Genomic DNA, 12068 nt, shown 5'->3' on the forward strand with positions numbered 1-12068 from the left:
CAAAACCAGAGCCTCAAATCTTGGTTTTGAAATCTGTTGACTGTGGCAACTGGGCCAGGGCCCAGTGAAGAGTCTTGCGGTTATAACCTCCCGGAGCCCTCCTGCACATGTGAAACTGATAGCATCACAGCTGCAGTGACTTGGCCCTGCGTTCTGCCTCATGCCACCCCTCACCTGACCTTGGCAAATAAACACGTATGTGCAAGACAGTTTATACATCTGAGACAAATGTCTTCTGCCACATGTGTGAGAAAATGGAGACAGAAGAAAGACTTCATAACTAGAAAAGATAAAATCCAAAGGGCATTTGGGGCACCTGCAGGTTCACAGAATGACTGTCAGTCATCATTCTTGGGCCCCTGATGCTAAAAGTGATGACACACCTTGCCATCTCCACCTGGGAAGAACTTGTGCCGCAAAGAGAGAAAATGATGAACTTAATAGTTGAGAATTTGCCTATGATTCCCCAGAGTCTATTAGGTGGGGTATTTAGCTGTTTGGAAGAGGAGGGTTTCTGCCTGGGACAGGTAATTGCTGGGTAGATTTTCCTTGCACTTTCTGTGGAGGTGTGAATTTGATAGCAGTGATGCCGTGTAGATTAGCAGTTCCTGGTTTGTGTTGGAGGACCTTAATCTCCTGGCTGGTTTCTAACTGCCAGGTCCCTTAGGTCACCTTTACTTCACATCAGAAAAATAGAAAAAATGGAAAGATAAATCAAAATCATCTCATACATTAAAGTCACGTCCTGTTGCAGTCAGCACTGTAGACGCTCAACTTGGAAGCTGCAAGGAGGGTGATTTTACCAAAAATGTTCTAAAATGTTAAGCTCTAGAGAATGGTTAATTAACTGTCAAGGGCTGCTGTAGGGTGGACAGCATAGCAATGACCCGCATAGCAATGGCACCTGAATGTGTGTTTGGAGTTCCAAGCTAAGGAATCTGGAAGTGGCCAACCCAGAGATTCATTCCTTATCTATAAGGAATATCTGAGCCCCCGGCCTGTGAAAAACAGGCCATACATGGGATTGAGGCCCTTTGTTCTGACTTAAATGAAGGTTACTATTGGAAACTGTTAAAGGGAGGATGGTAACTGAAAATGTTACGTAAACGACATGCTTCTCCTGGGTGGCTGTGGTCATGCTGTCAGCCAGGTGCAGTGGCTCATGCCTGTAATCCCAGCACTTTGGGAGGCCAAGGTGGGCGAATCACCTGAGGTCAGGAGTTTGAGACCAGCCTGGCCAACACGGCAAAACCCCATCTCTGCTAAAAATCCAAAAACTAGCCAGACACAGTGGTGTGCACCTGTAATCCCAGCTACTTGGGAGGCTGAGGCAGGAGAATGGCTTGAACCCCAGAAGCAGAGGTTGCCGTGAGCTGAGATTGCGCCACTGCACTCCAGCCTGGGTGACAGAGCAAGACTCCATCTCAAAATAAAAATAAACCCTGTGTCACTGCATTCACTGGCTCCAGGTCTCTTCTTCAACCTCCCAGACCTGCTGCCATCCTCACTGGAATCGTTAGGGGTTTGGCATGACAATCACTCTTGGAATAATTTGCAATAATTTAATTATTACAAACATTATGTATTGTCATGGAAAAGGCAAGAGACATGATGCTAAGTGAAAAACAAGGGGACATGTTATATAATGATCAAAACAGGGTATTTAGCATATGCATCACCTCATGCATTTATCATTTCTTTATATGAGAACATTCAAAAGCCTCTTTTCTAGATTTTATAATATACTACGCCTTACTGTTACTACCTGTCAAAAAATTAAAAATTAAAAACTGCACAAGGAAAAGGTAGGACATGAAGTTGCTCGTATATTTTATAGAATTTACATGTAGATGGACATAAACCCCGGAAAAAAATTGAACACATAACACAAGCTTCAGTTGCTCTGATTATGGTTGACCTTTTTCTAGGTGTTTTCGAAGTTTTGTGTGCTTATATATATATTTGTGCATGTGTGCATAATTATATGTTTTAATGTGTATTGTATATAAATCACATTATGTATATGCAAATATATACAACATTTTTCATGAACAAAGATCTTAAAGCATTTGGAAAAGATCAGATCTGAGCAGAGGGAGTGCAGAAAGAAAGTTTTTGTACTTTAAAAAAGACTTAGAATTTGGCAAAAACAAGGACTAAACTTTAACGTTAATTGATAAACGAGTGAATCTTACATTCTGTCCTGCAGATTGTCCTGCAGATTTAGTGAAGTAACTAGGATTTTTCTTTTTTCTGTAGAATTCTAGATGTAAATCACGGTTTTGTTTCCTTGGTTTAAATTACATTCCTCTTTGATCATTACTTCACACAATGAAAAGATATTTCCTTGTGCAAAGTAGTGGTTAAATTCTCATAACCTCAGACAACAAAGAGCCCCTGTGTGAGGACGCAGGAATTCCTCTTGGGATACAGGGAGGGCCCCCAGCTGAATCATATCCAAGGAAGATGTTGCAAAGCTTGCAAAGCTTGTTCAGAAAAAGGAGCCCAGCTTGAGCTCTTTGCTTTCTATTCAGTTATTGGCCCCATGTAGAGGTGGGGGTGGGGGAAACCCACCAAAGAGAAACGGAAAACAAACCTGACTGCGTTTACAGATTACAAGAAAAAGTTAATTCTTGCAACCAGTGTTAGAGCCAACTCAGGCTTATTATATTTAGAATTTAACGCCACTTGGAAAAAAAAAACTTTTTTTTTTCCTTTCATGGAAGTCAAAGAAGCCAACACAAATAGCCCGCCCACTCAGTGGTGTAGATTCTTAAGTAAAAAACACCTGTCTGCAGAGAAGTCCCAAGCTGTCTGAGTCCACCTAGACTGGCTCCATTCTTGCCCCAGCAATGAGTTCAGCATGTTCCCAGCAGTTATTATTATGAACTGCCAATCTCACAGTCAGGCACTGGGCATGGCATTCACCGCCCCTCCCCACCTAACCCCAGCCCATCCTCGTGGATTTCTCTCCCACCATGCTTTCTTTTCCACCACCCACAAACCTTCCCCACCAGCTGCCTTCCTCCCAGGCCTTAACTCCTCCCTGGCCTTGTTGGGAGAACTTACAGAACAATATAAAGTACCCACAGGTGGGTCTGACGTGTCCTGGCTTTCAGTAAATGCTGGTGCCCTTTTCCCTTCTTCTTTTTCCCTTTGCACAGTAAGTCTTCCTCTTAGAGGTACTCAAGTTTTGAGGCAATGATAGACCCTTTAACAGGGTGGTGATGAGCAGAAATGAGTGGGAAGGAGAGTCTGCCCTCTCCACCCTCTACCAGCTTCTCTTAGGGGCTCCCCTCGACCAGCCTACTCACCGAATGCTGCTGATTCACAGCAGCCGCATGGCTGCTGCCATTTTTGTGCTTCTGACACCAGCTGATCGTGATTCATGCATTGTGTGTACACCTCACATGAAGGGATGGAGAAGTGGAGAGATTTGCTCAAGGCCACACAGCTTGTAAGTAGTGGAGCCAATTCAGATTCAAGCGTTTCTGGCTCCAGAGCTCACCCCTCTTTTCCACTTGTGCTGAACTCCTATTAACCTCAACAGGGAAGGCACCAGGTTCGAGAGGCCGAAGAAGACATCTAGAGCCAGCAAATGAGATATGGGGTTTATTTAGGGCCTGCATACAGAGGAGAGAGTCCGGTGGCCTCAGGCTGGACAACATAATCACAGTGCCCAGTGGCAGTGGACTAGACAACTTGCAAACTGCATACACCCTATACAGTATTTCCACTTACCCTCACTCCCAATAACCTCCTCCTGGCAACCTTCATTTAACCCAAAACTCATCGCCTCAATCTCCTGTACAGCACATCTTCCATCGGACAGGTAGGATCTCAGATGTTTATCATAGATAAGGAAGGAATCTCTGAGTTGGTCACTCCTGGATTCCCTAGCTCAGAACACACACTCAGGTGCATCTGTCATACAGGGTCATTCTAAGGGCATACTTAAATTATTGCCATCAGGTGCCTTTACCCTGCAGCACTATGCAAAAGTGCCTTCCCAAAGACTCACTGACTATTGGTCACCGGCAGCATTTGTCCCCAACACCTGTGGTTGGTCAAACAGTATCAGGAGAAGAAAGAAATACCCGCTCCTGGCCAGGCGTGGTGGCTCACACCTGTAATCCAGCACTTTGGGAGGCCAAGGCAGGCAGATTATGAGGTCAGGAGATTGAGACCATCCTGGCCAACATGATGAAGCACCATCTCTACTAAAAATACAAAAATTCACTGGGTGTGGTGGCGTGTGCCTGTAGTCCCAGCTACTCAGGAGGCTGAGGCAGGAGAACTGCTTGAACCTGAGAGGCGGAGGTTGCAGTGTGCCAAGATCATGTCATTGCACTCCAGTCTGGCGACAGAGCAAGCCTCCATCGGAGGAGGAGGGAAGGAAAAGAAAAGAAAGAAGTACCCGCTCCTAGTTCAGGGGTGGCTTCCCTTGAAAACTAACATCCTACAAAGTAAAAATTTCATTCCACGTACAGATAACTCACCTGGATAAATGTCAAGCAAGAATCTGTTTGCTGACAGACTGCAGAATGTTATCATGCAGGGATTCAACGCTGTATTTGAATATGCTGTAAAAAAAACACCATTTAAGAATGTGTAGTTCAGCACTATCCAACAGAACTTTCTGTGATGAGGAACATGTCCTGTGTCCATAGTGTACAATACAGTAGCCACTAGCCACATGTGGCTTTTGAGCCCTTGAAGTGTGGCTCGTTAGTGCAACCAAGGAGCTGAACTTTTAGTATATTTAATTTTAAGTAATTTAAGTAGCCACATTGTTTCATATTTACCATTTTGACTGTGCAGCTCTAGGATATTCAGAAAGAGTGATTGTAGGACCCCACCCTCACCCCATTTTCATAGTGCTTTACTTATAATCTCTATTATATCACTGCACTATAATTGTTTATGTGTGCCCACCCCACTGAGTTATAAGCTTGATTTCTTATTCATCTAGGCTGTGATCCCTACTTGCTTGTGGTCTGGGCCACAGCATTAGATGTTTAATAATTAATGTAAGTTAAATAAATGGCTGTGAGCTGGCTCATTCAGAAACAAGATCACAACTGCTTGCCATCATCTAATTCACTCTTTCTCATGACTTACTCTTATGACTAGATTGGTCCTCAAATCTCCAGGTCAAGCCTAGTCTGCTCACTTGTAAGCACATTTTTTCTTTTCTCAAAGGAAATGGCTCTTTTAAGTGATTGTTTTGGTATTTGCCTCTTTCTCTCTAACTACATACTTCTATTACTATTTCTTTGATGGGTTTTGTTCCCAGTAGTAAGCATCTACCACCTCTAGCCCCACCATACTTAAGGAGTGCTACCATTCTCCACTGAACCCCCCGCCTTTAATTTAGGTTAGATGAATTTTATAACTATGTAAATACTCTTGAAAGCTAAATCAGGGAGGTGATTACCATTATATTTCCTTTCCTGTACAACATTTTTCTAGAGGTAGCAAAGGGCTTGTTTCTCATTTACTGGGTGTTTTGTATACCTACCACTGATTCAACTCCAAATTATTTCCATGTTGTTTAAATGTTTCTCTTTGGGACACTTCAGTTATTTTGTCCATTTCATCCCTTGAAAGAAGGCTGCCAGAGCCTTCTTAGCTTCTCCAGCCTGAACAAGCTGTGCCCTCTCGTGTTATCTGGAGGCATTCTGGGATCTCCCATCACCGTCATCCTTGGCAATACATTTGCCTCTCTTCTGTGTTTAATGCCCTATTTCCTCTGTCCCTCCTCAGGCCCTCTTGGTTTACTCCCTCACTTGTTTTTTTACATCTTAAAGTAGGTTCTGATAGCCTGAGAAAAGATGGATGGATGATAAACATTTTGAGGCCTTTCATATCTGAAAATGTCTTTATTCTGCCCTCTCACTTAATTGGTAGGTTGGCCAGATTTAGAATTATTTGTGTGTATGTGTGTTTAAGAAGGCTGAAATCATGCTGATGCCTTGCTCTTTGTATATCATTGTTTTTTGTTTTTTTTCTGGAGGGCTACTGGATCTTTACTTTTATCCTACTTCTGAAATATCTCAGTAATGTATCTTGGTTTTGATTCTACTTTTAACCATTGTATTGGACAGTTAGTGAGTCCTTTCAGTCTAGAAACTCATGTTCTTCAATTATTTAAAATTTTCTCAAATTATTTTGTGATGAATTTCTTTCCTTTTGTTTCTTTTCTTTTCCTGGAACTCTTATTATTTGGATACTGGACCTCCTGGATTGGTCTTCTAATTTATCTTTTATCTTTTTAATTCAGTTTTAAATGACTTATCTCTTTTGCTAATTTGTGTAAGATTTCCTCACACTTTTCTTTTAGTTTCTCTATTGAACTATTTATTTTTGCTGCTTTGTTTCCATTTCAAGGAGCTTTTTTTTTGTTCTCTGATTTTTTTTTTTTTTTTTTTTTTTGAGATGGAGTCAGGCTGGAGTGCAATGGCACAATCTTGGCTTACCGTAACCTCCAACTCCTTTGTTCAAGCGATTTTCCTTCCTCAGCCTCTCGTGTAGCTAGGATTACAGGCACGTGCCAACACGCCCAGCCATTTTTTGTTATTTTTAGCAGAAACGGGGTTGAACCATGTTGGCCAGGACGGTCTCGATCTCCTGACCTCGTGATCTGCCCACCTCACCCTCCCAAAGTGCTGGGATTACAGGTGTGGGCCACCGCGCCCGGCCTATTCTCTAATTGTTTAAAAAACATAGCTTTCTGTTTGGGGGTACAAGTAACATGTTCAAGATGTTATTGTGCATGATTTGGGGTCTGGTTTGGGGGTTGGCTTTTTGTCTGTTTGTTGTTTTGGGCTTTCTTCTTTCTGTTTCCTCCAAGTGCTTTTTGTTGGTTGGTTGCTTGGTTTTGATCTCTATCTTTATGGTAGAGACTTTTGCTGGATGTCTGCAGGACAACTAGAGGGTAGCCTCCAGGCATTCCCATGGAACCAAGGAGGGGAACAGGCTGCAAATTTGCTCCTTCCTCTGGATCCCCTTTGATGCCACCACATACCCCAACATTCTCTGTTTCTCTGTTCTCATGGTCACTGGATCCCCGGCTTTTGGTATGCAACCCCTGTGTGTCCTCTACTGTTGTTTCCAGTCCCAAAACCCTGTTTCACCCTTTCCTGACACTCAACCTGTATTCTTTGATTGAGATAGAAAGCAGAAACCACCCAAGGAGTACAGGAAGGAATTTAGTAACCTAACTTCTTAAACACCTTCCAGATTATTCTTATTTTAGTCCTCCATAATTCACTCTTACTTTCCTTGGGAACTTAATGATTCTACCATCTAAATTGGGCCAACTCTTTATTTGCCGGGTTGCTAATTTATGAGGTCAGTGATTTCACTTTCTGTTTTTACCTCCTCTATTGCTCTCCCTTTGGGTTTCTGCCTTTGTTTCAATGGAAGGAAGTTGGATGCATTTGTCCTGTCCACCACCTTTCTGTTGTCATCTTCCCATCCATCGTTTCAGCCCAGTAGATTAACTGCTGACTTCAGGATCTGTGAAACACTACGCCTTGTACTCCTGCCAACTGCCTCATTCATGGAACCACCATTCTTCCATTCTCTCAGCCTCCAAAAATAAGAATAATTCTAATAATTCCTTCTTTTGTCATACAAATTCCTTCTTCCATGGAAATCTGGAATTTTTTACCTCAAAATGTGGTCCATATTTACAGAAGTCCTACTTTGTATTTCTTTTTGAAGAAATAAAGATAATGAGATAGATCCTTAGACTCAAGGAACTTGCATTGTAGTGGCAAGAGAAAAACTGAAAACTAATAGGTGATGAGGAGGAGGGGGATGATGACAATAACTTTGATGAATCAAGAAACAGCCAACACTGTTGAAATTGTACTTTGTGCCAGGCGCAGTGGCTCGTGCCTGTAATCCCAGCACTTTGGGAGGTCGAGGAGGGCAGATCAGAAGGTCAGGAGTTCAAGACCAGCCTGGCCAACATAGTGAAACCACATCTCTGCTGAAAAAAATTCAAAAAAAAAAATCATCATGGACAAAGCAGAACAAAAAGGAAAAAAAGAAAAAGAAAAAAAATACAAAAATTAGCTGGTCATGGTGGCGCACACCTGCAGTTCCAGCTACTTGGGAGGCTGAGGCAGGAGAATAGCTTGAACCCAGGAGGCAGGGGTTGTGATGAGCCAAGATCACACCACTTCACTCCACCTTGGGCAACAGAGTGTGACTCTATCCCCCACCAAAAAAGAGGAAATTGTACTTTGTACCAACTAGTGTGCTCCATACCATACAGTGTTCTTTTACTTAATCCTAACTACTGTCTGAAAAAGGTGCTACTATCATTGTCATTTTATGCATAAGAAAGGAGCTAGTGAGGTTATGTAACTCTTGTATGATACTATGTGTAATAAGCATATAAACCAATGTGCTAAGAGAAACCAGGGACAGTAGAAATTAACCTAACTCAAAAATCCAAGAAATCTTGAAAAAAATCACTTCCAAATTTGCTCCTTTCTCTGAATTCCCTTTGATGCCACCACATACTAGGCTCTTTTTATCTCATTATTAAATTCAAAGGGTAAACTCTTAGCAAGTCTTTCTGTACCCGACCCTTTCTATTTTCTCTGCTTACAACTGGTAGGTCATACCGTCTAATATATTGCTTTCATCCTGTCATTTGCCACTTCAGAACCTACTTTGTTCGCTGATCATGTCATATTTGGTCTTCTGGACCTACTTTCAGGGGCCCCAGTAACCTGGCCACATATGTCATATCCATCTTGTGACCCCAAAATCCAACATAGTTCTCTCTCTTGTCTTTCATACAAGTCCTGTTCTTTTCTACCTTTTTGCTTTTACTAAAGCTGTCCTCTCTGCCTATCTAATTTCTACCCATCTCTCATGGCCTCATTTTTCCATAAAGCCTTTCTTGGCAGCTTTGCTGCAGTGGGGTTATTTCTTCTCCCAAACTCCCACAGTGCTTAGTGCTGAGTGGCTGTACCAGGCACCAGGTCATCCCCGTGTGCAAGCCAGTGTCATGCCAGTGCTAGCTTGCTTAGCAAATGAATTATTTATACTTGTTTCCATATGTGGAAACATATGTTTTCCAGGTACCACCAGTATACCCAAAAAAAACGTTTATTTTTGAAAGGATTTATTATTTCAAAAAGTCATTCTGGGAAGGATTAGAACTTCTTTGATGCATCTTATTTCATGGTTATTGTTATTTTGATACCTGATCTTTATAGTTCTTGGAGTTCATAAAATTCTTACTTCATCCCTGGATGTTGTTAGTTTCATCTTAGAAGGACTTCTTTGAGTAACTGTGAAAGAGTAGACATCTGTTCAATATAGGGTATTGTTTATAAGATTTTTGCATCATATATTGCTGAAATGAACTGTAACATAGGATTAAATGCTATATTTTATTAAATATTAGATGCCGTTGATTGCAACATGTACCATTATCTTATGTAACACAAAGACAGAAAGTAATGTTGCCAATGTAACCATGATGTGCCAATGATTGTGAGATATATTCCAATTCCAGATATGTTAAAAGGTAAATGAATATATGTACCTCTTAGAAATGATAAAATGTGAACATTGTTTTGTTCTAATATTATACATTGGTATTAGGCATCTTTAAATTGCCAATGATAAGTCAAATTTTTTAAAAACATGCAAGGTACCAGCTACATGCAAGTCTCTGTGTCAGGAGATACAATGTGCAGATAAACACTGATGAAACCATTTCTCTACTGAGGGTTTATAGTCTGATGGAGGGAACATTGTGTAAATAAATAATGTACTCTAATCCAAGGCAGAAAGTGGTCACAGCTGTCCACCTTGATAGAGTGATATGATTTGGCTGTGTCCCCAACCAAATCTCATCTTGAATTGTAGCTACCATAATCCCTACATATTGTGGGAGGGACCCAGTAGGAGGTAACTGAATCATGGGGGTGGGTTTTCCCCGTGGTGTTCTCATGATAGTGAATAAGTCTCAGGGATCTGATGGTTTTATAAAGCACAGTTCCCATGCTTTCTTGCCTGCCACCATGTAAGATGTGCCTCTGCTTCTCCTTCACCATCCACCATGATGGTGAGACCTCCCCAGCCATGTGGAACTGTGAGCCCATTAAACCTCTTTTTCTTTATAAGTTACCCAGTCTCAGATATTTCTTCATAGCAGTATGAAAATGGACTAATACAAAGAGCTTAAAGGTCCTTTAGAAATATTTTAAATAGAGTAATTACCTTTATTTTTTAATTTTTTAAGTCTTCCTGGTGAAAGTAGTGTATGAAATGAGTTTCAAAGGATGAATAGAATTTTGTAAAGTATTGGTTGGTAAAGAGCTATACCAACTGGGGAAATAATATGTGCAATATATGCAAAGGCATAGAAGCATTGGCATTAAAGAATAGTGAAAAGTCTAATTTGGCTTGAACTAGAAAGTAGCCAGAGGAGTTTCCCAGATAAACTAGGAAGGCCATGCATGTCATATTGTAGGATGCCTTGAATGCATAGCTGAGGACATTTAAGATTTGGTAGGCAATACAGAACCACTTAAGGTTTTTTAATAGCCCAGTGGTTTAATGAGAGCTTTTCTTTGCATGGCTGGCTCCATCTCCTAATACCATCACACCTCCTAATACCATCACACTGGGGATTGGTTTCAACATATGAATTTTCAGGGGCACAAACATTCAGACCATAGTAGATAGCTTTGGGTTATTGGACAACTCCAACACTTCCAGTGTGTGATCAACAGTTTATATGTTGTGCCATTTAAATCTCACTACAATATTATTTTATAGACTGAAATTGTGGTTAACCGTGAATTGATTGCTGAATGTCAGGAGCTGGACTGTAAACCCCAGGCTGATAAATGTCACACCCTTTGCCTTCCTGGGCAAGTTGCTCCAAGCCAAGAACTCCTTCCCCACATTATTGCCCAGTGCCCCTTAGGAAACACTTCCTGCTGTCACACTCACAATATTATGTGGCTGTAAAAAGGAGGTGACCTACAGATCTCAATTTTCAACTTTTTTATTGTTGCAGGAAGAGAAGTTAAACTTCTAGAGAAACGTAACAGACAATCTGCACAACAGGTAAGCTATTTTATTTTATCTTTCCACGCTTTGGCAGGAAAATCCTATTATCTCCACTTTCCATTAAATTTTCTATCATTCAGCCTTCTGCTACAGATTTTGTTACGTAAAACCTTAAAGCCAGTAGACAGAGCGGTCCCCAAAGTCTCTTTCTCTCTGGCTCACTCAGGCTTGAGTAGAATTGTTTCCTTTTTATGTTTGTTTTTCGGAGATACAATTCTAAGATATCCGTGATAATGCACGGTTCAACCAATTCTCCACACTGAAAGATTTCCAGTTAATCTATCCCTGTCCCCAGGCAATTTCGAGCTTCTCCAGTAATGTCCATGCCTCAGCACAGTGGTTCTCAGTGTGTGGTCCCAAGACCTATAGTGCCAGCCTCACCTGGGAACTCAATAGAAATTCAGTTTTTCAGGCCCCATCCAAGACCCACTAAATCAGAGACTGGGATAATGACTAGCCCTCTAGATGATGCCAGTATACTCTCCTGTTTAGGACCCAGGTTCTATGAATACAGACCTTCCTTCTCTTTATTTCTCTCTGAGTCTCTTCCCCAAGCCCTGTACCATTTCCATCTTTAGCCGAACTTGCAATATAATCTTCTATATATTTTACTCCATTGGAACCAGCCTAATCCCCGCCCCAACTCTGTCTCCTGAAAGTAGTGCATGCATTATTCTGGTTCCCCTTTGCAAATTCTAGATGGCCAAGCTGCCTCCTATCTGCAAACCTTATCTTCCTTTGAGGTTTATGTCATTGGCCTCTTCTGTCCCTTTCCCTACTGTTGCCCTCATCTGGGGACTCTGCAGCTGCCCCAGATCATTCAGTACCATAGGCGCAAAGCCTTTCAGACTTTCTGCACTCTAGTCATCCTCACTTCCACTACATTTCCTCTTGCCTGAATCATGTCATTCATTGTAAACCCTAATGGGCCAGTATCACCATCTTCATGGCTCCAA

General features: G+C 41.6%; 1 protein-coding gene across 2 annotated transcripts in view; it reads left to right on the forward strand.

Moving 5' to 3' along the window:
• The window catches only part of CUNH4orf19 (chromosome unknown C4orf19 homolog), a 114300-nt gene that overhangs the window by 81868 nt on the left and 20364 nt on the right, over window positions 1-12068 (forward strand). For both annotated transcript variants that reach the window (XM_032273783.1, XM_032273779.1), the window contains exon 2: window positions 11060-11109. The gene's annotated coding sequence lies outside the window, so the exon portion shown is untranslated. The remainder of the gene's footprint in view (window positions 1-11059; window positions 11110-12068) is intronic.

Source organism: Sapajus apella, unplaced genomic scaffold (genome assembly GCF_009761245.1).
Source record: "Sapajus apella isolate SASKATOON/1434 unplaced genomic scaffold, GSC_monkey_1.0 scaffold5, whole genome shotgun sequence".
Lineage (NCBI taxonomy): Eukaryota > Metazoa > Chordata > Mammalia > Primates > Cebidae > Sapajus > Sapajus apella.